At 47.1% G+C, this 25,478-nt stretch overlaps 1 protein-coding gene, 1 long non-coding RNA gene and 3 pseudogenes across 3 annotated transcripts in view; 4 read left to right on the top strand and 1 right to left on the bottom strand.

Annotated features, from left to right (window-relative positions):
• Positions 1 to 25,478, top strand: part of LOC136511272 (uncharacterized) — a gene marked incomplete at its 3' end in the record, with an annotated part of 69,449 nt that overhangs the window by 37,943 nt on the left and 6,028 nt on the right. The gene's annotated exons all lie outside the window — the stretch shown is intronic.
• On the bottom strand, positions 175 to 3,005 carry LOC136511752 (uncharacterized). Of its 2 annotated transcripts, XR_010772822.1 has the most exons (5): positions 2,742 to 3,005; positions 2,551 to 2,670; positions 2,122 to 2,310; positions 1,852 to 1,916; positions 175 to 1,091 (listed from the first exon to the last, which is right to left on the bottom strand). It is a non-coding gene; the product is annotated as an uncharacterized lncRNA (long non-coding RNA). The 2 variants fall into 2 exon arrangements; XR_010772821.1 differs by having other exon boundaries at positions 2,551 to 2,997.
• Positions 3,267 to 13,057, top strand: LOC136511751 (putative disease resistance protein RGA1; annotated as a pseudogene).
• On the top strand, positions 14,694 to 16,264 carry LOC136513536 (disease resistance protein TAO1-like; annotated as a pseudogene).
• LOC136511744 (putative disease resistance protein RGA1) lies at positions 18,008 to 23,313 on the top strand (annotated as a pseudogene).

The raw sequence follows: 25,478 nt of genomic DNA, 5'->3' as shown, positions 1-25,478 counted from the left end.
TAAGTCACCGTCACGTCTGCGTCGAGCCTAAGATCTCGACGCCAGCAATGATGGCGTCGAGCTAAAGGTCCAGATTTTAAAATCATACCTCTAAAGACATATTTGTGAAAAATTTTCAAAAAAAAGCTAAAAAATAAAAAATTCGGTCCAAACGTCCTCGTGTTGCTGAATACTGTTTTCGTGATAGGCTTGACGGGATATATGAAATTTCGGGAGTAGATATTTTGCTGTCAAAGGACCCTGTTTCCTTCCCAAGGATGTTTACTGTTTATTTGGTTGATGACTACAGAAGGCGCTCTGATATAGGAGTATATACAATGCACTTTTTCATAAGAAAAAGAGTTGGTGTAAATAAATCTTGTCCTGAATTTTCTTGTTAACCACCCAAAATTCTCTGAACCTACAGCAAGGCACTGTCCAGTTTTCAGCATCTGATGTGATGACAACCAACATGATGATGGGATTGAAGCAACCCGTTTCTCTCTCTGCTAGGAATGAGGAACTAGGATTCATATTCGAATTAATGTCCGTGCGTTGCAACCAAAATAACAATCTCATATTCAAAACTTTTCCCACATGTGTAAAATTATAAAAACACTGCCCCAATTTATCTGAAACTGCATAAATCCAAAATTACAATGACTTGTGGTAGGATCATACATGTTCTATGTGGTGATTTGTTTATTATGTCAGTCAAAACATCTAAATCATACATTCATGCCTCAAAAAATATTTAAGTAGTAAAGACAAGGCTTATTTTTTTATCAAAAAATATACATTACAAACACCTATGTAGTCTAGATGAACGATAAAAATGACAAGTCTTGACACAGGAACCACAATGCCAAAGAGCTAATTTTCAGCTAAAGCAATAAAAGACTTGAGGCTACATACCATCTAAAAGAACTAACTCGGCACAAATCTGAAGTTCACAGTCTTGTGAAATATTTGCGAAACAAATAGCCCATGCTCAAATGATCAATCCATTAGTTTTGTGCCGAGGGATGCCGGATGCCCATTGTTTTGCCAGGTTGTTGACACCCATTGCCACTTGGACAGAAAACCTACAGATTTGGTAGAGGTAGTGACACCTGCCAGAAAAGAGGACATTAACAGCAGACAAACAGAGCAACAAAAATTTTTAAAAAGGAACTACTCAATATTTTTTTTGTAAACACAAATAAGCAGGGCAATCCATCAACATGCGATTAGTTATTTATTTCTTCAGGCAACAATAATTTACTGCAAGGAAACTTAATCTGTGGACAGACCAACCGACTATACTATTCACCTACTGATTAACTTCACTAAAGAGCTCTCGTTTGCAACTACATATTCATAGTAGATAGATCACCACATGTCCAAATATTGATGCATATCATTTTTGGAGTTTTCCCGTTAGCATTAGCTCCAGCACTCATAGAAAAAAAAATTAAGGTGTGTTGTAGATCTCAAGCAAGGCAAAATATCAAAATCAGAATGAATATAAGGCTGGAGACAAATGACTAAAATGGACAGCTCCTTCAGGTTTTTTTGATTTGTATAGAACACAATGTCATGAATAGAAGAATGGTCACTAATGTTATGCATCAAACCTACTGGTAAACACCACGTGATGTTTCCTTCTCAAAACATCACTTAATTATGCAACTGCTTGATGCTCTGTTTCGCTGCATACAAGCACGGATATCCTGTTCAGAACTTCGAACACAACATCGAAGTTCCCATGAGGACATGACCAATTTTCTAGAAATTAAGTTTGTCAATATATCAGTGAATAAAACTGCCCCATCAAAATGGATGAGTGCAGCCTGAAGACGAACACACAAGTAACATACATTCAGCGCATACCTAATTTGATGAAAACCAGTCTTGTAGCATGAAAGACCATTGCTGCCAACTGAAAAGGGGAAAACCTTCATAAATTAAACAAAAGAAACAAATTAGCTCTATGTTTCAGCCTACACTATAGTTACACAGATATCAATACGTTTTATTTATACTGAGGGAAAACAGAAAAGATATGCGGTACAAGATAGTTACTGAAGTAGGACTCTTAGATGACAGGGAAATGTACACACTTTTGAACTGTTTTGATGCCACAAAATACATAAATGATACCTGCTGAGTTGCCTTGCCTCCCACCATAAACATCATCATGTACATGGATGTGTATTAAGTTATGGAGGCATCACCCAGCAGCGCGTAGCCACTGCTGACTAGGAGACATAACCACCGCCACTCTTATGCAACACAGGTCATATCAACCTTTCTTCCTCCGAATCAGATTGTGAACTGGAATGGAGTAATCTGCAGGTGGAAAGAAAGAAAAATATGTGGATTTGAGACCTCTGGGAGAACAATCTACAAGTATTGGGCATTCACCCACTAAAGAGGGAACAAGGAAATGGAGCGAGCCAGTCAATTGATGAGTCCATGACAATTACTGAGTAAGTCATTATAGTTGGATGATTGGATATTGTGGCAGAAACAGATACACTTTGTAATCAATCGATAATCAGTCTGAGAGGTGGAAGTCTGGTTCCGTACCACTTGCTGTGAAGATTAGCTGACCTGACTTCTCCGGAGATTTGGGGCAAGGGATGTTCTCCTATACATTAACCAGCACGGCAGCACTGCAGCATCTCCGGCGTGGTGTAATCTGTGGTGCTGAAAAACAGCGAGAAAAGGAATAGCAATGTGGTTAATTGAGTTGAGACTGAGCACGATTCGAAACCTACCAGAAGAAAGCCCGGTTGAGGATGCAGCAATCGTTCTCCTCCATGGGGTCATCCGTGTCCATCTGTGAGGCCTACGGCTGCAGGGACGGCGGCTGAGGAAGCGGCGGCAGTGGGTCTGGTCCCCGGGGGAGCTGCCCTTCCCACCTCGTCTTCTCCTCTAGGAGCGCCTCGAATGGCGTGGGCCCAACGGCTACGGCGCGCCGGGCGGTGGTTCGAGAGAAAGGAGATGAGGGACACGTGCTAGAGCTGCAACTATAGTGATGGGGCAATTTTTTTCACTGTGCTCCGGCGTCTGCCCAGTCAGTCGGAGGATTGGGCCCTGGGCCGGGGATATTCGTTTGGGCCACTGGCCCACATCATTCACCCAAGGAGTAGTTGATGGCTTGATGCTTTGTCTGAACTCTTCTGTCTTCTCTGCGTTTGGGCCACTGGCCCACATCATTCACAGAACCATGAACCTGCTCTCCCATTCTTTACCACCTTGCGTGCTCTTCTGTCTTGTCTGCGTTGTCTTCTTCCGTTGACCACCGCTCAAGAACAATGCTTCGGCCAGATCTGCTGGAGGCAGGAGAGGCGAACGCACTGGTGGGCGCGATTCTATGGCTGGCGAAAACCATCCTCGAAACTCTTCTACCCACCGGCGAGCTCGACGCGTGGCTTCAACGAGTCGGCCTCGCCGGTGCCATCGGGGAACTCAAGTCTGAGGTGGAGAGGATGGAGACGGTCGTCAACGGTGTCGGGGGCAGGGTGGTCGGGAACAAGCCGCTTGCCCGCTCCCTCGCTCGTGTCAAGGAGCTCATGTACGACGCTGACGACGTCGTGGATGAGCTCGATTATCGTAGGCTCCAGCACCAGGTCGAAAGAGGTATGTATACATCCATCCTTGCGATTTGTGTTTTTTTAGATTGTGATAATCATAATCCTCATGACAAGTCCTTTATCCTTTCTTTTTCAGCTATGATTGCTCCTGCTATTGATCTGGACGGCATGGTTGGAGGTGGAGCAGAGCAAGTAGATGCATCGGTCAATACTGTTGGTATACATTGATCCTTGTGAATGATTTGTGATTTTCTACAGTTTCTTTCTTTAGTAAATTGTGATGATAAACTCGACGCTTGACATGTCCTTACTTTCTCCGTTCTGTGTCAGCTATGCTTGCTCCTGCTACTGAGCCGGAAGGCATGGTTGGAGATGGAGACAGAAACAGAGCAGAGCAAGCAGATCCATCGGCCAACAGTACTGGTACACTGAGCAATAGCGGCCGCAAAAACCGATCCGAGGTGCGGGACTATTTTCAGATTATACCATCTGTTAACGGAGAGCCTGCAAAAGCGAAGTGCAATTGCTGCGGCAGAGAGCTTACATGGGGTCACGGGACATCAGCTTTGCACAAGCATCTCAAAAGTTGCAACAAAAAACGTTCAGCAATTGAAGAGACGCCGAACCGTCCAAGGTACTACTTACCCTTCAAGTTCTGCATCGCAACGCTTAATATATAATATGCGTACATGTGATCCTTTAAATTATAGTAATAATTTTCTGATGACCAACCTGTGATTCTTTTCCTCTTGTAGTGTCGGCAACAGTGTACAAAATGGTGCCACAATTTCGACCAATGATTCAGACGGGAGAAAAAGAAAGAGAATTGAGTACAATGTAGCTACAACCACACACCTCTGGGACAAGGCCGAATTTTTTAAAAGGATCCAGGAAATAGTTCTTGAGTTAAGAAGCATCCGACACGATGCGATTGAGTATCTCAAGGACTCTATTGCAAGGCCTAATCAGTATCAGATTAACAACTCAGATACACGAGTAAGAACATCAAGCTCTCGTCCTGGAAAGGTATATGGAAGGGATGTGGAGAAAGCCGAAATCATAAGGGCGATCATGTTGGCTGCCAGAGGGCAGCTTGGCCAACAGGCCGCTTGGATTGTATTGCAAAAATGACTTAGGGATACAAAGATGCTAACCACTGCATATATAGGCAAGTGGTGTACCTACTTCTTAGCATATTCTAACTGCATAAAGCAGATGCTATGATTCCTACTTGGTTGCCAAGGCACCATGATCAACTTGGTTGCCAAGGAAACACATTACAGAGAATAGTAAATATCTTATAGCAGGTAACATGAAAAACAAGAACACTAGGCTAACTACTGACAATTCTCCCCTTTAGCCTTGTGGTCCTTGGAAGTGATATGCTTGAGCCCAATTCTTCCCCTCATCTCTTCAAATTTTGATCTTCCAAGAGACTTGGTTAGAATGTCAGCCAGCTGATTAGTGGTGGATATGTGATCAGCCTTGATACTTCCATCTTCCAAGCAGTTTCTAATGAAATGGTACTTGATTCTGATGTGTTTACTGCGCTCATGAAAGACTGGATTCTTGGCTAGAGCAAGTGCAGACTTACTGTCAACCTTCAGTTCAACCACTTCCACATTCCTTCCAAGGAGGTCTGCTAGCAACCTGGATAGCCAAATAGCTTGTTTTGCAGCTGTGGTAGTGGCAATGTACTCAGCTTCACAACTAGATAGAGCTACCACCTTCTGCTTCACAGACTGCCAGCATACAAGATTGCTTCCCAGGAAGAACAGAGTGCCACTAGTGCTTTTGCTGGTGTCAATGTCCCCAGCCAAGTCACTGTCGCAGTATCCAACAAACCTTGCTCTCCCTGGAGCTTTAGTGTAGTGAAGTCCGAATTCCAGAGTACCAGCCACATATCTCAGGATGCGCTTGATGGCAGCTTGGTGCTCTGCTGTTGGTCTTTCCATGAACCGACTGACAAAGCCAACTGAGAAGGCTAAGTCAGGTCTTGTGTGGACCAAGTATCGCAGGCTGCCCACCAATCTTCTGTATTGGGTAGGATCAACTTCTTCAGCCGTGCTCTGCCTGCTCAACCTCAGCCGTTCCTCCATTGGTGTATGGGCAGGGTTGCAGGCATCCATGCCTCCTAGCTCAAGGATCCTCTTGGCATAATGGGTCTGCCTCAGAGTGATCCCAGCTGAATCTTGATGTACTTCGACTCCCAGGTAGAAAGACAGAAGGCCGAGGTCGCTCATGTCGAAGACCTTCTTCATCTGAGCCTTGAAACCTTCTATGGCTTGAGTGCTGGCACCGGTGATGATCAAATCATCAACATAGACACCGATCAGCAGCAGCTCCTCCCCTGTTCCTCGCCTGTACATCGCAGCTTCATGGTCGCTTTGCTGGAAACCCATCTCCTTGAGGGTGGCATCCAGCTTGGCGTTCCAAGCTCGAGGAGCCTGCCGCAGGCCATACAGAGCCTTGCGCAGACGGTACACCATCTTCTCCTTCCCGGCGATGGTGAAGCCAGACGGCTGCTTCACATACACCTCCTCCTTGAGGTCGCCGTTGAGGAAAGCAGATTTGACGTCCATGTGGTGGACGCGCCATCCTTCTTGGGCTGCCAGCGCGAGGAGAACTCGGACGGATTCCATGCGCGCCACGGGAGCAAACGCGTCGTCGAAGTCGATCCCTTCCTGCTGGACGAAGCCCCGCGCCACCAAACGCGCCTTGTACTTGGTCACCGCGCCCCGCTCGTCCTTCTTGAGCTTATAGACCCACTTCAGAGTGATGGGCCGATGACCGGGAGGAAGCTCCACAAGTTCCCAAGTGCAGTTCTGCTCAACTGCCTTGATCTCCTGCTCCATGGCGGCCTGCCAGGCAGGATCGCCTTCAGCCTCCGTGAAGTTGGCTGGCTCGCCGGCGTGCGTGAGATGAAGCTCGGCGAAGAGACGTGAAGCCGGCAGCGGTGTGGGTGCGTCCCCGATGATGTTGGGCATGGTACGGTACCGCAGCTGCTCGCCACCGTAGGAGGCATCAAGGCGATCGTCGTCGTCCTCGAGCGGTGACGCGAACTCAACTGGGTCCGCCTGCTCTGTTTCTGCTGCTGGTGAAGCAGAGGAAGCTGGTGAAGCAGAGGAAGCTTGTGGATCATGCTCCCCTGGAGCTGGTGACGGCGTGTGCGGCGGGGCTCCGTCTGTGTCGACTCCCCAGAACTCGATGTCGAAGTCACTGGAGGCGGAAGCAGACGTCCCGGCGGCCGAATTGGACCAATCCCAGCCGCGCCCTTCATCAAACACCACGTCGCGGCTCACCTTCACGCGTCCCGTCACCGGATCGAGGACCCGATAGGCCTTGGCGCCCTCGGCGTAGCCGATGAAGACCCCAGCCTTGCCGCGGTCGTCGAGCTTGCGCAGGTGTCCGAGCTCCCTTGTGTAGGCGACGCAGCCGAATGTACGCAGGTAGCTCACCGCCGGCGCTCGTCCATGCCAGGCTTCATGGGGGGTCTTGCCTTGCAAGCTTCTTGTCGGCGCGCGGTTGAGCAGATGCACCGCCGTCATTACCGCCTCCCCCCAGAATTTGGCCGGCATGGACCTCTGCTTCAGAAGCGCGCGCGCGGTCGCCACGACCGTCTGATTGCGCCGTTCCACAACACCGTTTTGCTGCGGTGAGTGTGGTGCAGAGTAGTGCCGCTTGACTCCTTCGGCGGCGAAGTACTGCGCTAGCTCGCCGACGGTGAACTCTCCTCCATTGTCGGTCCGCAGTACCTTGAGCTCACGGCCGGTCTCCTTCTCTGCTTCGGCCTTCACCCGCTTCACGGCATCCGCAGCAGCATCCTTGGTCGGCAGAAGCACCGCCCACATGAAGCGGGTGGCGTCGTCCACCATCAGCAAGAAGTAGCGGCGCCCTCCTGGCGTCGCCGGCGTCACCGGCCCACATAGGTCGCCGTGGACGAGGTCCAAGGGCGCCTGCGCGCGGTACTGCGCCTGCTGCGGAAATGGCTTGCGGCGGAGCTTGGTAGTGACGCAGGTGTCGCAGACTTGCTCCGCATGCTTGATCACCGGCATCCCCCTCACCATCTCCTTCTTGCCGAGCTGGTGCAGTGCCTCGAAGCTGAGATGCCCGTAGCGCTCATGCCACCTCCATGACTCGTCCTCTTTCGTGGCGGCAAGACATACCGGCCGCGCGGCCTCCAAGTGCAGGACGTACAACCGACTGGGCCCGCGATGTACCTTGGCGAGAAGACGACTACGCCGGTCCCAGATGCGGAGCACTCCATGATCAATCTCCACCCTGGAGCCTCCTTCGTCGAGCTGCCCCAAACTCATGATCGAGTTCCGGAGCGCTGGGATGTAGAAGACGCCGTGGAGGACGCGCTGATCTCCGTTTTTGGCCTGGAAGACGATGGAGCCGGTCCCCTTGATTTCCACTCGAGACGAGTCGCCGAACCGCACCGTGCCGCGCGCCGTGGTGTCGAGCTCGGCGAAGAGCTCCCGGCGGCCGGTCATGTGATGCGTGGCCCCGCTGTCGAGGTACCATCCGTCGAGCGCCTCCTCGTTGGCGCTGGTGTTGAGGAAGACTCGCGCGCGCGGCTCGTTGATGTCGAGGGAGACCGTGGCCTTGGAGCAGACGGCTTCGTCCTTCTCGTCAAGCTTGAGGAAGCCGTGGGCGAAAAACAGAGCACCATCATCGTCCTCTGCTTCTGCGACGTGAGCAGCTCCGCCACGCCCTCCACCGCGCCTTCCTCCTCGATCACCTCCAACACGGTAGCCTCCTCCGCGTTGGTTGCCACCGCCACCACCGCGGTCACCACCACCACGGCGCGGCTGGCGGCAGTCGCGCGCCCAGTGGCCGCGATCACCACAGTTGAGGCAGGTGTCGTCGTTTACCCCGCGATCGTCGCCACCGCGATTTCCCTTCCCGCGCTGCTTCTTGCCGCCGCGTGGACGACGTCGTGGTTCCTTGCCCGACGCGGAAACGGCAGCCTCCTCCTTCTCCTTGGCACGCCACTGCTCCCTTGTCAGCAGCAGTCCACCGATGGCGGCCGGTTCCGCGTCCAACGCCTCCATGTCGTCCACCGTCTTCAAGCGTCCAGACACCTCCTCGATGGTGAGGTCCTGGAAGTCCAGAAGCGTCTCGATGGCGATCCGGAGCTGAGCGTACTTTGGCGGCACGGCGCGCAGGAGTCTCTCCACCGCGCGCTCTTCATCGATGTCGTTGTCGCCGTGGAGAAGAAGCTGCTGCTTCAGGGCCATCAAGCGAAGGGTGAAGTCCTCGATCTGCTCTCCTGGACGAAAGGCGAGCTTCTCCCAGTCGCTGCGGAGTCGCTGGAGCGTGGCGCGGCGCACTCGATCGACTCCGATTCGCGCGGCGGCGATGGAGTCCCAGGCCTCCTTGGCCGATCCCTTCTCGGACAGCGGCATCTGCATCTCCTGTGGCACGGCGGCGATGATCGCCTCCACCGTGCGCCTGTCCTCATGGTATGGCAGGTCCTGGTACTCGATCGCATCCCAGAGTTGCCGCGCCTGGAGCTTCAGCTTCATGATCGAGGCCCACTCATGGTAATTTGTCTTGTTGAGCATCGGCCAGGTGGAACTTGCGCCAGAGTCCTTGTACACGGTCTGGATCACCGGCGAGCGGCCCCTGGCCCGTCCGCGGCGGCGATCCTGATCCCGATCGGGCGACCGCGTCTGCCTGCGCTCGCGCTCCGGACTCCTCCGCGGAAACGGGCGGCGATCACGCGGCGGATCCTCCTCCACCAACTCTCGACGCAGAGCCGCGGCCGTGGCGGCTGCGTTCCGAGCTGCTGCTGCTGCGGCCTCCGCGGCCTGCTGCGCCTGCGCGGCTGCGGCCTCTGCCGCGGCCAGACGCTGCGCCCGGTGCTCGGCGGCGGCGGCTGCTGCTGCTGCTCTCTCTGCGGAGGTGGCCATGCTCTTCCCTATCTCTCAACCGGCTCTAGATACCAATTGTTGGCTGCCAGAGGGCAGCTTGGCCAACAGGCCGCTTGGATTGTATTGCAAAAATGACTTAGGGATACAAAGATGCTAACCACTGCATATATAGGCAAGTGGTGTACCTACTTCTTAGCATATTCTAACTGCATAAAGCAGATGCTATGATTCCTACTTGGTTGCCAAGGCACCATGATCAACTTGGTTGCCAAGGAAACACATTACAGAGAATAGTAAATATCTTATAGCAGGTAACATGAAAAACAAGAACACTAGGCTAACTACTGACAGATCAAAGCTGCTAAGTCGGACAACATTACTGTGCTACCTATTGTAGGCATTCCAGGAGTTGGGAAGACAGCTTTAGCTAAGCTTGTATACAATGCACCACGTGTTGAAAGAAAATTTGAGCAGATATGGGTTTGGGTGTCCAACATCTTTGATGAAGTAAGAGTGACAAGGGAGATCTTAGACGTTGTTGCTCTAGCCAACCATGAAGGATCTCGCAAAAGAGAAAGCTATGAAGGAGTCAGCAACTACTCGAAACTTCTAGAGGCCTTAAAGAAACATATAGCATGTCTGTCCAAAAAGTTTCTACTTGTTCTAGATGATGTCTACGACTACATGGATAATTCCCAATGGAAAGATCTAATAGATGCTTTGGGATCAAGTTGCAGAAAGGGTAATGTGATTATTGTGACAGTTAGAAATTTGGCCGTTGCAAAAAGGCTAGGTACAATAGAACCAGTTACGTTAAGAGCTCTAGAAAATGATGGTTTTTGGCTATTGTTTAAAGCATGTGCATTTGGTGATAACCAATGCAAAGAACATCTAGATATTGGCCGTCAAATAGCTACAAAGTTAAATGGCAACCCATTAGCAGCAGAAAATGCAGCGGACATGTTAAGAGAGCAGCCTGGTCTTCACCATTGGAAAAGCATCATGAAGAATGGTGTTTGGGAATCTCTGCAATTCCGTGGAGGCATCGTGACTGCTTTGAAGATTAGTTATTATCAGTTGCCATACAATTTACAACAATGTCTCTTGTTTTGTTCTATATTTCCGAATGGCTATTTGTTCCATATTGACAATTTGGTTCACATGTGGATATCGTCGGGATTTGCGAAATCTGTTGAGGCAGGACAAGATTACCTCAATGCTCTGGTTAACTCAGGTTTCCTTGAGCAGGTTATTATAACATACTTCATTATAGGTGGCTATAAAAAATGCTATGTTATGTGTGGTGTGATGCATGAATTTGCAAGATTGGTTTCAAGGGCCGAGTTTGCAACTATGGATGGTTTAGAGTGCAAAGAAGTTCTACCAACCGTACGCCATTTTTCAATCCTAATTGATTCAATGTATCATAAAGATGGGAAGTTTGAAGAAAAGTTGATGAGTATGATTTCTTCAGTGAGAAGATTGAGGACATTGATCTTAATTGGGCATTATGACTCATTATTCTTCCGGTCCTTCCATACCTTCATGTGCAGTTTGGTAAATTGTACCCATCTTCGTTACCTAAAACTTGAGAACAAAGGGAGCTATGAAGCTTTGCTTATATCTCTGAGCAAATTTTACCATCTTGAAGTATTAGATGTTGGACAACCACTTATTGTTGATGGTACGAGTGATCTTGTCAGCATGAGGAATCTTATTCTAACAAAGGGACCCTTCGGTGCTTGCTCCCCAGCATGGTCTGCTTGCTTGCAGAAAATCCATCTAGAGGATTGTGATCGATGGGAAATACTACCATCTCTAGAAAGTCTATCGTCTCTTACGAAGTTGAAGTTGAGGAATATGCCAGAAGTAGCGGAGTTGTCAATTCCTTCACTTGAGGAACTGGTGTTGATTGATATGCCAAAGTTAGAGAGATGTTCCTCCAGTTCAGTGAGGGACTTGAATTGTAGTTTGAGGGTGCTGGAGATTAGGCGGTGCTGTGTACTGAAGGCATTTCCCCTATTTCAGAGCTGTGAAAAATGTGAAATCGAGCAGCACTCATGGTTGCTCCATGTTAGCGAGCTTACCATCGAGGATTGTCCTTATTTAATAGTATCAAATCCTCTACCACCTTCAAGTAGCCTTTGTAAATTATCCATCACAAAAGTTTCCGCACTTCCAAACATGGAGGGATCATCAAACGGGGAATACAGAATTGGATATTATGGTGATCCATCTACCATTGATTTCCTTGATGACAAAATTTTGTCATTCCACAACCTGAGGACCATTACTCGATTGCAAATAGTGGGCCGCAATAATCTGTTGTCTATTTCACTAGAAGGTTTAAAGCAACTAGTCTGCTTGAAGAGGTTGGAAATATGGTCATGCCAAACAATTTTCTCTTCAGATGTGTCGTCAACACATACCCATGAATACATGACAAGCACAAATTTTGATGCCGGTCCATCTCTCGAGTATCTCAGCATTAAAAATTGTGGAATAAGTGGCCAGTGGTTATCTGTGATATTGCAACATGTGCGAGCCCTAGAGACATTGGATCTATGGTGGTGTGAGCAGATAACAGGACTATTGATACAAGGTAAAGAGAATACTTTATCAAATCTCACCTCGGCTCCATGTGTTTCATCACAGGGAAATCCAGATGGCGCATCGACAAGGCCATATCCTAACAAACTCCTGCGGATTCCATCTAACCTCATACCCTCTCTCAAGAAAATGTACATTGCATGTTGCAAGCTAAAGTTTCTGGGGAACAAGGAATGCTTCTCTGAATTCACCTCCCTTGAGAAGCTAACAATTTTTTAATGCCCCGAGCTGATATCGTCCTTGGTGCGTGAAGACGAAATCGATGACCAGGCAAACGGAAGATGGCTTCTCCCATGTTCACTTGGATGCATTGAAATCTCTAGAAACGCTTCCCTAGAAACGCTGCAGCCCTGCTTTCCGGGAGATCTGACCCGCCTCAAAGCACTATATGTGTCGGAAAATGATGCATTGAAATCTCTACAGCTGCATTCCTGCACAGCACTGGAAGAGCTGATAATTCAATATTGCAAATCGCTAGACACACTAGAGGGTGTCCGATCCCTCCGCAGTCTCAGGTATTTGGACTTATACAGATGCCCTGACTTACCTCAATGTTTGAAGAGTCTATCAACGCAGGGTTATGAACTGTTCCCTCGATTGGAAAGGCTTCGGATCGACGACCCGTCTTTTCTTACCACGCCATTCTGCAAGCACCTCACCTCTCTCCAATGCCTACAGCTCGTGAACGAATATGAACATAATATCGATGCGGCAGGACTAACATGCGAGCAAGAGGCAGCACTTCAGCTCCTCACGTCCCTGCAAGAGCTCCAATTTGTTGGTTACTGCGAACTCTCGGATCTTCCTGTGGGTCTGCATAGCCTTCTCTCTCTCAAGCGGTTGGAGATCAGTGATTGCCCGAGTATCTCAAGGCTGCCAGAAAGGGGCCTCCCACCTTCCCTGGAAGAACTGGAGGTCCACCATTGCAGCATGGAGCTAACCGAGCAATGCAGAATGCTAGCGACAAGCAAGCTAAATGTAAAAATTGATGGGAATTATGTGAACTGATTACAGGTTTCTCCACATCTCGCCTTGAAAGGTATACTTCTACCGTTGACCATGTTATCTTGATGGTTTACATACATTTTTATGTCTATTTGCAGGCATTCAAGCAATCAAGCTGACACCATGGCTGCAATGACCGTCTTCAGAACCTATAGGAGTATCATAGTGTTACAAGCTGTTCGAGTGTTGAAAGCACTTCCCTGTTTCTCCTAGGAGACCTGCTACAAATTACAAGGCTTATTGTTGACCACGGCCCAAGGTCGAGAAGCCAATGCCAAAAGTGCCAAGTGTTGTTCTTTTCACTGTGTAGCCTAAAAAACCTGATGTTTCTAGTTAAAAAAAATGATGTTTCTTGTGACAGGTTCTCTGATTCTGCACAGGGTTTTGTTTCACTTGTAAACCTTGTCCTCGTTGCTCAAGTGCTCATGTTGCTGAATGCTGTATACGGTTTTCCTGATTGGCCTTGCCGGCCGTTCTGAAAGCAGCGAGTAGTAGAGGTTCTGTTGCCATATGACTGAAAGGAGCCTATCAGTATTTTCATCCCGAGGGTGTTTATTCTTTATGTTGACTATAGAAGGGACTACAATATATATAGAATGCACTTTCTGTAATCAAAAGAGTTGGTGTAAATAATGTTTTCCTCAATCATCTTGCTTTCTTGCTAACCAGTAGACATAATGGGGATGGGATTGAAGCAACTCATTTATTTCTCTGCTATAAACCTGGACAGCGAGCAGCACCAATCGCAAGGAACGGTCGAAGGGATGGATGAGTTTTGGAATTCAGACTGCAAATGGCTGTTGAGTGTTGACGGAAACCTGTGAAAGAAGAGTGCATTCTCTACAATGGCTGTTAGGTGCAACACTACTGAAGGGACATCAGTTCTGCAACTATGCAGAATTCATGTAGCCGCAATATAATTAATGGCGCACCTTTGCAATATCAAATTATAATCAGTCGTGGACAAAAATATTGAAACTTGCAACGTGTTTATCCAGAAAACAGCACCATATGATAGGTGAGGATAAAGTTTTTATTTTTCTAAAAAAAAAGAAAGCAAACTGGACTTTTTTGAACTGTGATTCAGTGCAGCTCTGAATTACAACTACAGGCTACGCTCCTTTATCTCTTGTAGCGCTGTTGACGCTGCCATCATTTTGATTCATGATCCAGATAGCAAAAAAAAAAAAAAAGACTGAACACAGCACGTCCCTGGTAGGGATGACGGATGAGCAAGTAAAAACGTACTATAATACTATCCAAGGTGCTAGCGGCGGTGTTCAGACCTGCAGTGCTCCGGCGTCAGGCAAATCCACGGCATGGTTTTGGACGTTGGGTTGTCTCAGTCAGAGGAAGGACCTCATCACCCAGGATTGAGCCCTGGGCCGGGACACACTGCTTCTGTTTGGAACGCAGCACAGCTTGGTTATACAATGTAAGTCGACCAGAAATTAATTGATATAAACAAAACTGTACAAACAAAACACAAAAGCGGGGATAACTCAGTTGGGAGAGCGTCGGACTGAAGATCTGAAGGATTGAAGCAACTTGTCTGCTTGAAGAGGTTGGAAATATGGTCATACCAAACAATTTTCTCTTCAGATGTGTCGTCGACACGACGACACATACCCACGAATACATGACATGCACAAATTTTGATGCTGGTCCATCTCTCGAGTGTCTCAACATTACAAATTGTGAAATAATTGGCCAGTGGTTATCTGTGATATTGCAACATGTGCGAGCCCTAGAGACATTGGATCTAGTGAAGTGTAAGCAGATAACAGGACTATTGATACATGGTAAAGAGAATACTTTATCAAATCTCACCTCGGCTCCATGTGTTTCATCACAAGGAAATCCAGATGGCGCATCGACAAGGCCATGTCCTAACAAACTCCTGCGGATTCCATCTAACCTCATACCCTCTCTCAAGAATATGTCCATTGCATTTTGCAAACTAAAGTTTCTGGGGAACAAGGAATGCTTCTCTGGATTCACCTCCCTTGAGGAGCTAAGAATTGTTGAATGCCCCGAGCTGATATCGTCCTTGGTGCGTGAAGACGAAATCGATGACCAGGCAAACGGAAGATGGCTTCTCCCATGTTCACTTGGCAAACTGAATATCCATAACGCTTCCCTAGAAACGCTGCAGCCCTGCTTTCCGCGAGATCTGACCCGCCTCAAAGTACTAAAAGTGTGGGAAAATCATGCATTGAAATCTCTACAGCTGCATTCCTGCACAGCACTGGAAGAGCTGACAATTCGAGATTGCAAATCACTAGACGAAATAGAGGGCTTCCGAATTCCGATCCCTCCGCGGTCTCAGGTATTTGAAAGTATTCGGATGCCCAGGCTTACCTCGATGTTTGAAGAGCCTATCAACGCAGGGTTATGAGCTGTTCCCTCGATTGGAAAGGCTTCAGATCGATGACCCGTCTTTTCTTACCACGCCATTCTGCGAGCACCTCACCTCTCTCCAATGCCTACAGCTCGGGGACGAATATGATGATACCGACGCGGCAGGACTAACATGCAAGCAAGAGGCAGCACTTCAGCTCCTCACGTCCCTGCAAGAGCTCCAATTTGTTGGTTACTTCGAACTCTCGGATCTTCCTGTGGGTCTGCATAGCCTTCTCTCTCTCAAGCGGTTGGAGATCAATGATTGCCGGAGTATCTCAAGGCTGCCAGAAAGGGGCCTCCCACCTTCCCTGGAAGAACTGGAGGTCCACCATTGCAGCATGGAGCTAACCGAGCAATGCAGAATGCTAGCGACAAGCAAGCTAAATGTAAAAATTGATGGGAATTATGTGAACTGATTACAGGTTTCTCCACATCTCGCCTTGAAAGGTATACTTCTACCGTTGACCATGTTATCTTGATGGTTTACATACATTTTTATGTCTATTTGCAGGCATTCAAGCAATCAAGCTGACACCATGGCTGCAATGACCGTCTTCAGAACCTATAGGAGTATCATAGTGTTACAAGCTGTTCGAGTGTTGAAAGCACTTCCCTGTTTCTCCTAGGAGACCTGCTACAAATTACAAGGCTTATTGTTGACCACGGCCCAAGGTCGAGAAGCCAATGCCAAAAGTGCCAAGTGTTGTTCTTTTCACTGTGTAGCCTCAAAAACCTGATGTTTCTAGTTAAAAAAAATGATGTTTCTTGTGACAGGTTCTCTGATTCTGCACAGGGTTTTGTTTCACTTGTAAACCTTGTCCTCGTTGCTCAAGTGCTCATGTTGCTGAATGCTGTATACGGTTTTCCTGATTGGCCTTGCCGGCCGTTCTGAAAGCAGCGAGTAGTAGAGGTTCTGTTGCCATATGACTGAAAGGAGCCTATCAGTATTTTCTTCCCGAGGGTGTTTATTCTTTATGTTGACTATAGAAGGGACTACAATATATATAGAATGCACTTTCTGTAATCAAAAGAGTTGGTGTAAATAATGTTTTCCTCAATCATCTTGCTTTCTTGCTAACCAGTAGACATAATGGGGATGGGATTGAAGCAACTCATTTATTTCTCTGCTATAAACCTGGACAGCGAGCAGCACCAATCGCAAGGAACGGTCGAAGGGATGGATGAGTTTTGGAATTCAGACTGCAAATGGCTGTTGAGTGTTGACGGAAACCTGTGAAAGAAGAGTGCATTCTCTACAATGGCTGTTAGGTGCAACACTACTGAAGGGACATCAGTTCTGCACAACCGCAAGAGAGAATTTGTAGCTATTGGATTGACACCAAACTCAAACTCTTCAAGGTACTAGTTAGCTTGACTATGCAGAATTCATGTAGCCGCAATATAATTAATGGCGCACCTTTGCAATATCAAATTATAATCAGTCGTGGACAAAAATATTGAAACTTGCAACGTGTTTATCCAGAAAACAGCACCATATGATAGGTGAGGATAAAGTTTTTATTTTTCTAAAAAAAAGAAAGCAAAATGGACTTTTTTGAACTGTGATTCAGTGCGGCTCTGAATTACAACTACAGGCCACGCTCCTTTAACTCTTGTAGCGCTGTTGATGGTGCCATCATTTTGATTCATGATCCAGATAGCAAAAAAAAGACGGAACACAGCACGTCCCTGGTAGGGATGACGGATGAGCAAGTAAAAACGTACTATAATACTATCCAAGGTGCTAGCGGCGGTGTTCAGACCTGCAGTGCTCCGGCGTCAGGCAAATCCACGGCATGGTTTTGGACGTTGGGTTGTCTCAGTCAGAGGAAGGACCTCATCACCCAGGATTGAGCCCCGGGCCGGGACACACTGCTTCTGTTTGGAACGCAGCACAGCTTGGTTATACAGTGTAAGTCGACCAGAAATTAATTGATATAAACAAAACTGTACAAACAAAACACAAAAGCGGGGATAGCTCAGTTGGGAGAGCGTCAGACTGAACTCTATTTGGTACACAGCACACAGCTTAGCGGTCATATGGTGGAGGCCGCCCAGAAATGTATTCATATATAAGAATATATAAAAATGAAATACACAAGTGGAGATAGCTCAGTTGGGAGAGCGTCAGGCTGAAAATGCAACTACTATTTTTGCATTCTCTTTTTTTATACTTTTCTCGTTGCGCTCATTCTTATTTTATTTGTTCTCACTGCGCTCAACTGAATAAAAAAACCCAAATATACTATAATAATAATCAAAGTAGCTACCTATTTGTGCGAATTAACTTACTAGTTTTTCGAAACTTAATCTTTTTTTGGTTCTCATGATTTCACGGAGAAGATGGATTCCACCGAGCATTTTCTTCATACAGTCTGTTCGCTAGTTGGTTTCTATGCTGATAAAGCCGACTGGTGCTGGTTTGTTGTGAGAGAAAAACACTGTATCATGGCTGATAAGCCCTGGTTGAAACCAACAAGCGAACGTGCTGTTAATCGACGTTGGTCCATGTTCAATTTGGAAACGAGATATTTTTTTGCGGATGATGAGTAGACACTTGTGCTGGTCACTGCTCCACGTTGCAGTGGAAATCGCGGGCCCTCTTTTTTCCACGCTTCCGCTGGTGACTGTGACTGGGCATAGACCATCGACCCGCTCTCTCATCTTTCCAGCTTCCATCCAACCATCCATATGCACTTCTGACTACTCTGCTTTGGCTACGCAACCCTCAGTTTTGCTTCCTCCTCCGTTCACCATCACCATGGCTCAGATCGATCTGATGGAGGTGGCAGAGGCGACCGCTGTGGAGTCCGCGATTCTATGGCAGGTGCAAACTATCCTCGAAGCTCTTCTACCCACCGGCGAGCTCGACGCTTGGCTTCATGGAGTCGGCCTCGCCGGTGCCATCGGGGAACTCAAGTCTGAGGTGGAGAGGATGGAGACGGTGATTAATGGTGTCAAGGGGAGGGCGGTCGGGAACAAGCCGCTTGCCCGCTCCCTCGCTCGTGTCAAGGAGCTCATGTATGACGCTGACGACGTCGTGGATGAGCTCGATTATTGTAGGCTCCAGCACCAGGTCGAAAGAGGTATGTATACATCCATCCTTGCGATTTGTGTTTTTTTTAGATTGTGATAATCATAATCCTCATGACATGTTCTTTATCCTTTCTTTTTCAGCTATGATTGCTCCTGCTATTGATCTGGACGGCATGGTTGGAGATGGAGCAGAGCAAGTAGATGCATCGGCCAATACTTTTGGTATACTTCGATCCTTGTGATCTGTGATTCTCTACAGTTTTTTTTCTTTAGTAAATTGTGATGATAAATGTCACGCTTGACGTGTCCTTACTTTCTCCGTTCTCTGTCAGGTATGCTTGCTCCTGCTACTGAACCGGAAGGCATGGTTGGAGATGGAGACAGAGATAGAGCAGAGCAAGCAGATCCATCGGCCAACAGTACTGGTACACTGAGCAATAGCGGCCGCAAAAACCGATCCGAGGTGCGGGACTATTTTCTGATTATACCATCTGTTAACGGAGAGCCTGCAAAAGCGAAGTGCAATTGCTGCGGCAGAGAGCTTACATGGGGTCACGGGACATCAGCTTTGCACAAGCATCTCAAAAGTTGCAACAAAAAACGTTCAGCAATTGAAGAGACGCCGAACCGTCCAAGGTACTACTTACCCTTCAAGATCTGCATTGTATACAACTATGATGGACAAAAATTATGAACATTGCAATGCTTTCATTCTTTTTTTAAAAAACACAAGCGTGAGCCAGCACCTTAATATATGCGTACAAGTTTTTGTTATTATAGGAAAGCAATATGATCGTTTTACTGAAACTATGACATCCAGTGCAACTTTAAATCACGGTAATAAATTTCTGGTGACCAACCTGTGATCCTTTTCATCTTGTAGTGTCGGCGACAGTGTACAAAATGGTGCCACAATTTCGACCTATGATTCAGAGGGCAGAAAAAGAATGAGAATTGAGTACAATGTAGCTGCAACCACGCACTTTTTGAAAAGCATCCAGGAAATAGTTCTTGAGTTAAGAAGAATCCGACACGATGTGATTAGGTATCTCAAGGACTCTATTGCAAGGCCTGATCAGTATCAGATTAACAACTCAGATACACGAGTAAGAACATCAAGCTCTCTTCCTGGAAAGGTATATGGAAGGGATGTGGAGAAAGCCAAAATCATAAAGGCGATCAAAGCTGCTAAGTCGGACAACATTACTGTGCTGCCTATTGTAGGCATTCCAGGAGTTGGGAAGACAGCTTTAGCTAAACTTGTATACAATGCACCACGTGTTGAAAGAAAATTTGAGCGGATATGGGTTTGGGTGTCCAACATCTTTGATGAAGTAAGAGTGACAAGGGAGATCTTAGACGTCGTTGCTCTAGCCAACCATGAAGGATCTCGCAAAAGAGAAAGCTATGAAGGAGTCAGCAACTACTCGAAACTTCTAGAGGCCTTAAAGAAACATATAGCATGTCTGTCCAAAAAGTTTCTACTTGTTCTAGATGATGTCTACGATTGCATGGATAATTCCCAATGGAAAGATCTAATAGATGCTTTGGGATCAAGTTGCAGAAAGGGTAATGTGATTATTGTGACAACTAGGAATTTGGCCACTGCAAAAAGGCTAGGTACAATCAAACCAGTTGAATTAAGAGCTCTAGGAAATAATGCTTTTTTGCAATTGTTTAGAGCTTGTGCATTTGGTGATAACCAATGCAAAGAACATCTACATATCGGTCGTCAAATAGCTACAAAGTTAAATGGCAACCCATTAGCAGCAGAAAATGCAGTGGACATGTTAAGAGAGCAGCCTGGTCTTTACCATTGGAAAAGCATCATGAAGAATGGTGTTTGGGAATCTCTGCACTTCCGTGGAGGCATCGTGACTGCTTTGAAAATTGGTTATTATCAGTTGCCATACAATTTACAACAATGTCTCTTGTTTTGTTCTATATTTCCGAATGGCTATTTGTTCCATATTGACAATTTGGTTCACATGTGGATATCGTCGGGATTTGTGAAATCTGTTGAGGCAGGACAAGATTACCTCAATGCTTTGGTTAACTCAGGTTTCCTTGAGCAGGTTATTATAACAAACTTCATTATACTTGGCCATAAAAAATGCTATGTTATGTGTGGTGTGATGCATGAATTTGCAAGACTGGTTTCAAGGGCCGAGTTTGCAACTATGGATGGTTTAGAGTGCAAAGAAGTTCTACCAACCGTACGCCATTTTTCAATCCTAATTGATTCAATGTATCATAAAGATGAACGTGGGTTCATACTTCGTAATGGGAAGTTTGAAGAAAAGTTGATGAGTATGATTTCTTCAGTGAGAAGATTGAGGACATTGATCTTAATTGGGAATTATGACTCATTATTCTTCGGGTCTCTTATTCTTCCGGTCCTTCCATACCTTCATGTGCAGTTTGGTAAATTGTACCCATCTTCGTTACCTAAAACTTGAGAACAAAGGGAGCAATGAAGCTTTGCTTATATCTCTCAGCAATTTTTACCATCTTGAAATATTAGATGTTGGACAACCACTTAATGTTGATGGTATGAGTGATCTTGTCAGCATGAGGAATCTTATTCTAACAAAGGGAGCCTTCGGTGCTTGCTCCCCAGCATGGTCTGCTTGCTTGCAGAAGATCCATCTAGAGGATTGTGAAGGATGCGAAATACTACCATCTCTAGAAAGTCTATCGTCTCTTACGAAGTTGATGTTAAGGAATATGCCAGAAGTAGCGGAGTTGTCAATTCCTTCACTTGAGGAACTGGAGTTGATTGATATGCCAAAGTTAGAGAGATGTTCCTCCAGTTCAGTGAGGGACTTGAATTGTAGTTTGAGGGTGCTGGAGATTAGGCGGTGCTGTGTACTGAAGGCATTTCCCCTATTTCAGAGCTGTGAAAAATGTGAAATCAAGCAGCACTCATGGTTGCTCCATGTTAGCGAGCTTACCATCGAGAATTGTCCTTATGTAATAGTATCAAATCCTCTACCACCTTCAAGTAGCCTTTGTAAATTATCCATCACAAAAGTTTCCGCACTTCCAAACATGGAGGGATCATCAAACGGGGAATACAGAATTGGATCTTATGGTAATCCATCTACCATTGATTTCCTTGATGACAAAATTTTGTCATTCCACAACCTGAGGACCATAACTCGATTGCAAATAGTGGGCTGTAATAATCTGTTGTCTATTTCACTAGAAGGTTTGAAGCAACTCATCTGCTTGAAGAGGTTGGAAATATTGTCATGCCAAACAAATTTCTCTTCAGATGTGTCGTCAACACATACCCACGAATACATGACAAGCACAAATTTTGATGCCGGTCCATCTCTCGAGTGTCTCAGCATTAGAAATTGCGGAATAATTGGCCAATGGTTATCTGTGATATTGCAACATGTGCGAGCCCTAGAGACATTGGATCTAGTGAGGTGTGAGCGGATAACAGGACTATTGATACAAGGTAAAGAGAATACTTTATCAAATCTCACCTCGGGTCCATGTGTTTCATCACAGGGAAATCCAGATGGCGCATCGACAAGGCCATGTCCTAACAAACTCCTGCGGATTCCAGCTAACCTCATACCCTCTCTCAAGAAGATGTCCATTGAATCTTGCAAGCTAAAGTTTCTGGGGAACAAGGAAGGATTCTCTGGATTCACCTCCCTTGAGAAGCTAAGAATTTTTGAATGCCCCGAGCTGATATCGTCCTTGGTGCGTGAAGACGAAATCGATGACCAGGCAAACGGAAGATGGCTTCTCCCGTGTTCACTTGGCATACTGGATATCCATGACGCTTCCCTAGAAACGCTGCAGCCCTGCTTTCCTGGAGATCTGACCCGCCTCACGGCACTAGTAGTGTTCGAAATGAATGCATTGAAATCTCTACAGCTGTATTCCTGCACAGCACTAGAAAAACTGGCAATTGGATATTGCAAATCACTAGACGCACTAGAGGGTGTCCGATCCCTCCGCAGTCTCAGGTATTTGGGCTTATATAGATGCCCTGGCTTACCTCAATATTTGAAGAGTCTATCAATGCAGGGTTATGAGCAGTGCCCTCGATTGGAAAGGCTTCGGATCGATGACCCGTCTTTTCTTACCACGCCATTCTGCGAGCACCTCACCTCTCTCCAATGCCTACAGCTCGAGGACGATACCGACGCGGCAGGACTAACATGCGAGCAAGAGGCAGCACTTCAGCTCCTCAAGTCCCTGCAAGAGCTCCAATTTGTTGGTTACTGCAAACTCTCGGATCTTCCTGTGGATCTGCATAGCCTTCTCTCTCTCAAGCGGTTGGAGATCAGTGATTGCCCGAGTATCTCAAGGCTGCCAGAAAGGGGCCTCCCACCTTCCCTGGAAAAACTGGAGGTCCGCCGTTGCAGCATGGAGCTAACCGAGCAATGCAGAATGCTAGCGACAAGCAAGCTGAGTGTAAAAATTGATGGGAATTATGTGAACTGATTACAGGTTTCTCCACATCTCGCCTTGAAAGGTATACTTCTACCGTTGACCATGTTATCTTGATGGTTTACATACATTTTTATGTCTATTTGCAGGCATTCAAGCTGACACCATGGCTGTAGTGACGGTCTTCAGAACCTATAGGAGTATCATACTGTTACAAGCTGTTCGAGCAAGTGTTGAAAGCACTTCCCTGTTTCTCCTAGGAGACCTGCTACAAATTACAAGGCTTATTGTTGACCACGGCCCAAGGGCGAGAAGCCAATGCCAAAAGTGCCAAAAGTGTTGTTCTTTTCACTCTGTAGCCTCAAAAACCTGATGTTTCTAGTTTAAAAAAAAATGATGTTTCTTGTGACAGGTTCTCTGATTCTGCATAGGGTTTTGTTTCACTTGTAAACCTTGTTTTCACTTGTAAACCTTGTCCTCGTTGCTCAAGTGCTCATGTTGCTGAATGCTGTATACGGTTTTCCTGATTGGCCTTGCCGACCGTTCTGAAAGCAGCGAGGTAGTAGAGGTTCTGTTGTCATATGACTGAAAGGAGCCTATCAGTGTTTTCTTCCCGAGGGTGTTTATTCTTTATGTTGACTATAGAAGGGACTACAATATATATAGAATGCACTTTCTGTAATCAAAAGAGTTGGTGTAAATAATGTTATCCTCAATCATCTTGCTTTCTTGCTAACCAGTAGACATAATGGGGATGGGATTGAAGCAACTCATTTATTTCTCTGCTATAAACCTGGACAGCGAGCAGGACCAATCGCAAGGAACGGTCCAAGGCATGGATGAGTTTTGGAATTCAGACTGCAAATGGCTGTTGAGTGTTGACGGAAACCTGTGAAAGAAGAGTGCATTCTCTACAATGGCTGTTAGGTGCAACACTACTGAAGGGACATCAGTTCTGCACAATCGCAAGAGAGAATTTGTAGCTATTGGATTGACACCAAACTCAAACTCTTCAAGGTACTAGTTAGCTTGACTATGCGGAATTCATGTAGCCGCAATATAATTAATGGCGCACCTTTGCAATATCAAATTATGATCAGTCGTGGACAAAAATATTGAAACTTGCAACGTGTTTATCCAGAAAACAGCACCATATGATAGGTGAGGATAAAGTTTTTATTTTTCTAAAAAAAAGAAAGCAAAATGGACTTTTTTGAACTGTGATTCAGTGCAGCTCTGAATTACAACTACAGGCCACGCTCCTTTAACTCTTGTAGCGCTGTTGATGGTGCCATCATTTTGATTCATGATCCAGATAGCCAAAAAAAGATTGAACACAGCACGTCCCTGGTAGGGATGACGGATGAGCAAGTAAAAACGTACTATAATACTATCCAAGGTGCTAGCGGCGGTGTTCAGACTGTTAGTAATCTTGTGTGTGCCGGTTAGTTAGGATTGCATGGCATCTTTCTGTTTCTAGCAGTTGCATGCGCGTGAGCCCCGATCTGTGGTGGCCGCGCGCGTAGGAGGTTGTGGCGCAGACTAGCTGCCCACGTACCTGAGTTCACGGCATGGATGACTTTGCGGAGGCATGGGGATGGACGTGCCAAAACTCCCGCAACGTGCTGATCATGTATGTGGCTTATAGTTGTTTAAGTTTCCAAATAAAAAGGAGAATAGAAGCACAGAAAACGCTGCGCTTTCAGGCAACACCAAAATTCACCGTGTTCCAGTTTTGTGTGCGTTGAGTTCCTGTCTTCCTGTGTTCACCTCCGGCTTCTTGTCCTCGCCGTCGGTGTTCACCGCCGTCTGGTGACTAACAAGTGGCATCGGAGCTAGGTTGCGAGGAATCCCGCCGTCGCCATGGTGTCTCCGACAAGACCTCGTGGCCGTTCACCGGCCGGGAAGAAGGACGACCCCAAGAAGAACGATGGTTCCAGCGGCTCAGGAGTCAAGACGCTGCAGCGCACGCCTTCGCCGACCCGTTCCCCTACTCGCCGTTCACACACGCGTGACGCACGCCGTTCGCGCACCCACGACGCACGCCGTCCGCGGGAAGTCGTCGTCGAGCGAATCATCCGGGAAGGCAACTCCGACAACTGGCCGCAGTTGACGAAGACGAACAACCATGAGTGGTCGCTTCGCATGCAGCTGAAAATGCAGGCGCGCCACCTGTGGGACGCCGTCGAGTATGACGACGTGGACTACGACGACGATCGCAGCGCGCTCGACGCGATCTGCAGCGGCGTTCCGGCGGAGATGGTCCCCATCCTGGTGGCCAAGGCGTCTATGAAGGAGGCCTGGGAGGCCATCAAGACCCTTCGCATCGGCGACGACCGGGTGCGGAAGGCTACGATGCAGAACCTCAGGGCGGAGTACGAGGCCATCGTCCTCCGCGACGGCGAACTGATTGAAGACTTTGCCCTGCGCCTGACGGGGATCGTGCAGCGGTTGGCAATGCTTGGTGATCCCAAACCCGACGAGAAGGTCGTGGCCAAGTACCTGCGCGTTGTGCGCATGCGCTACAAGCAACTGGTTATCTCCATCGAAACCCTGCTTGATATCTCAC

Source organism: Miscanthus floridulus, chromosome 16 (assembly GCF_019320115.1).
Source record: "Miscanthus floridulus cultivar M001 chromosome 16, ASM1932011v1, whole genome shotgun sequence".
Taxonomy (NCBI): Eukaryota; Viridiplantae; Streptophyta; class Magnoliopsida; order Poales; family Poaceae; genus Miscanthus; species Miscanthus floridulus.
The sequence above is the reverse complement of the archived record's forward strand: the minus strand, read 5'-3'. Positions and strand labels throughout refer to the sequence as shown.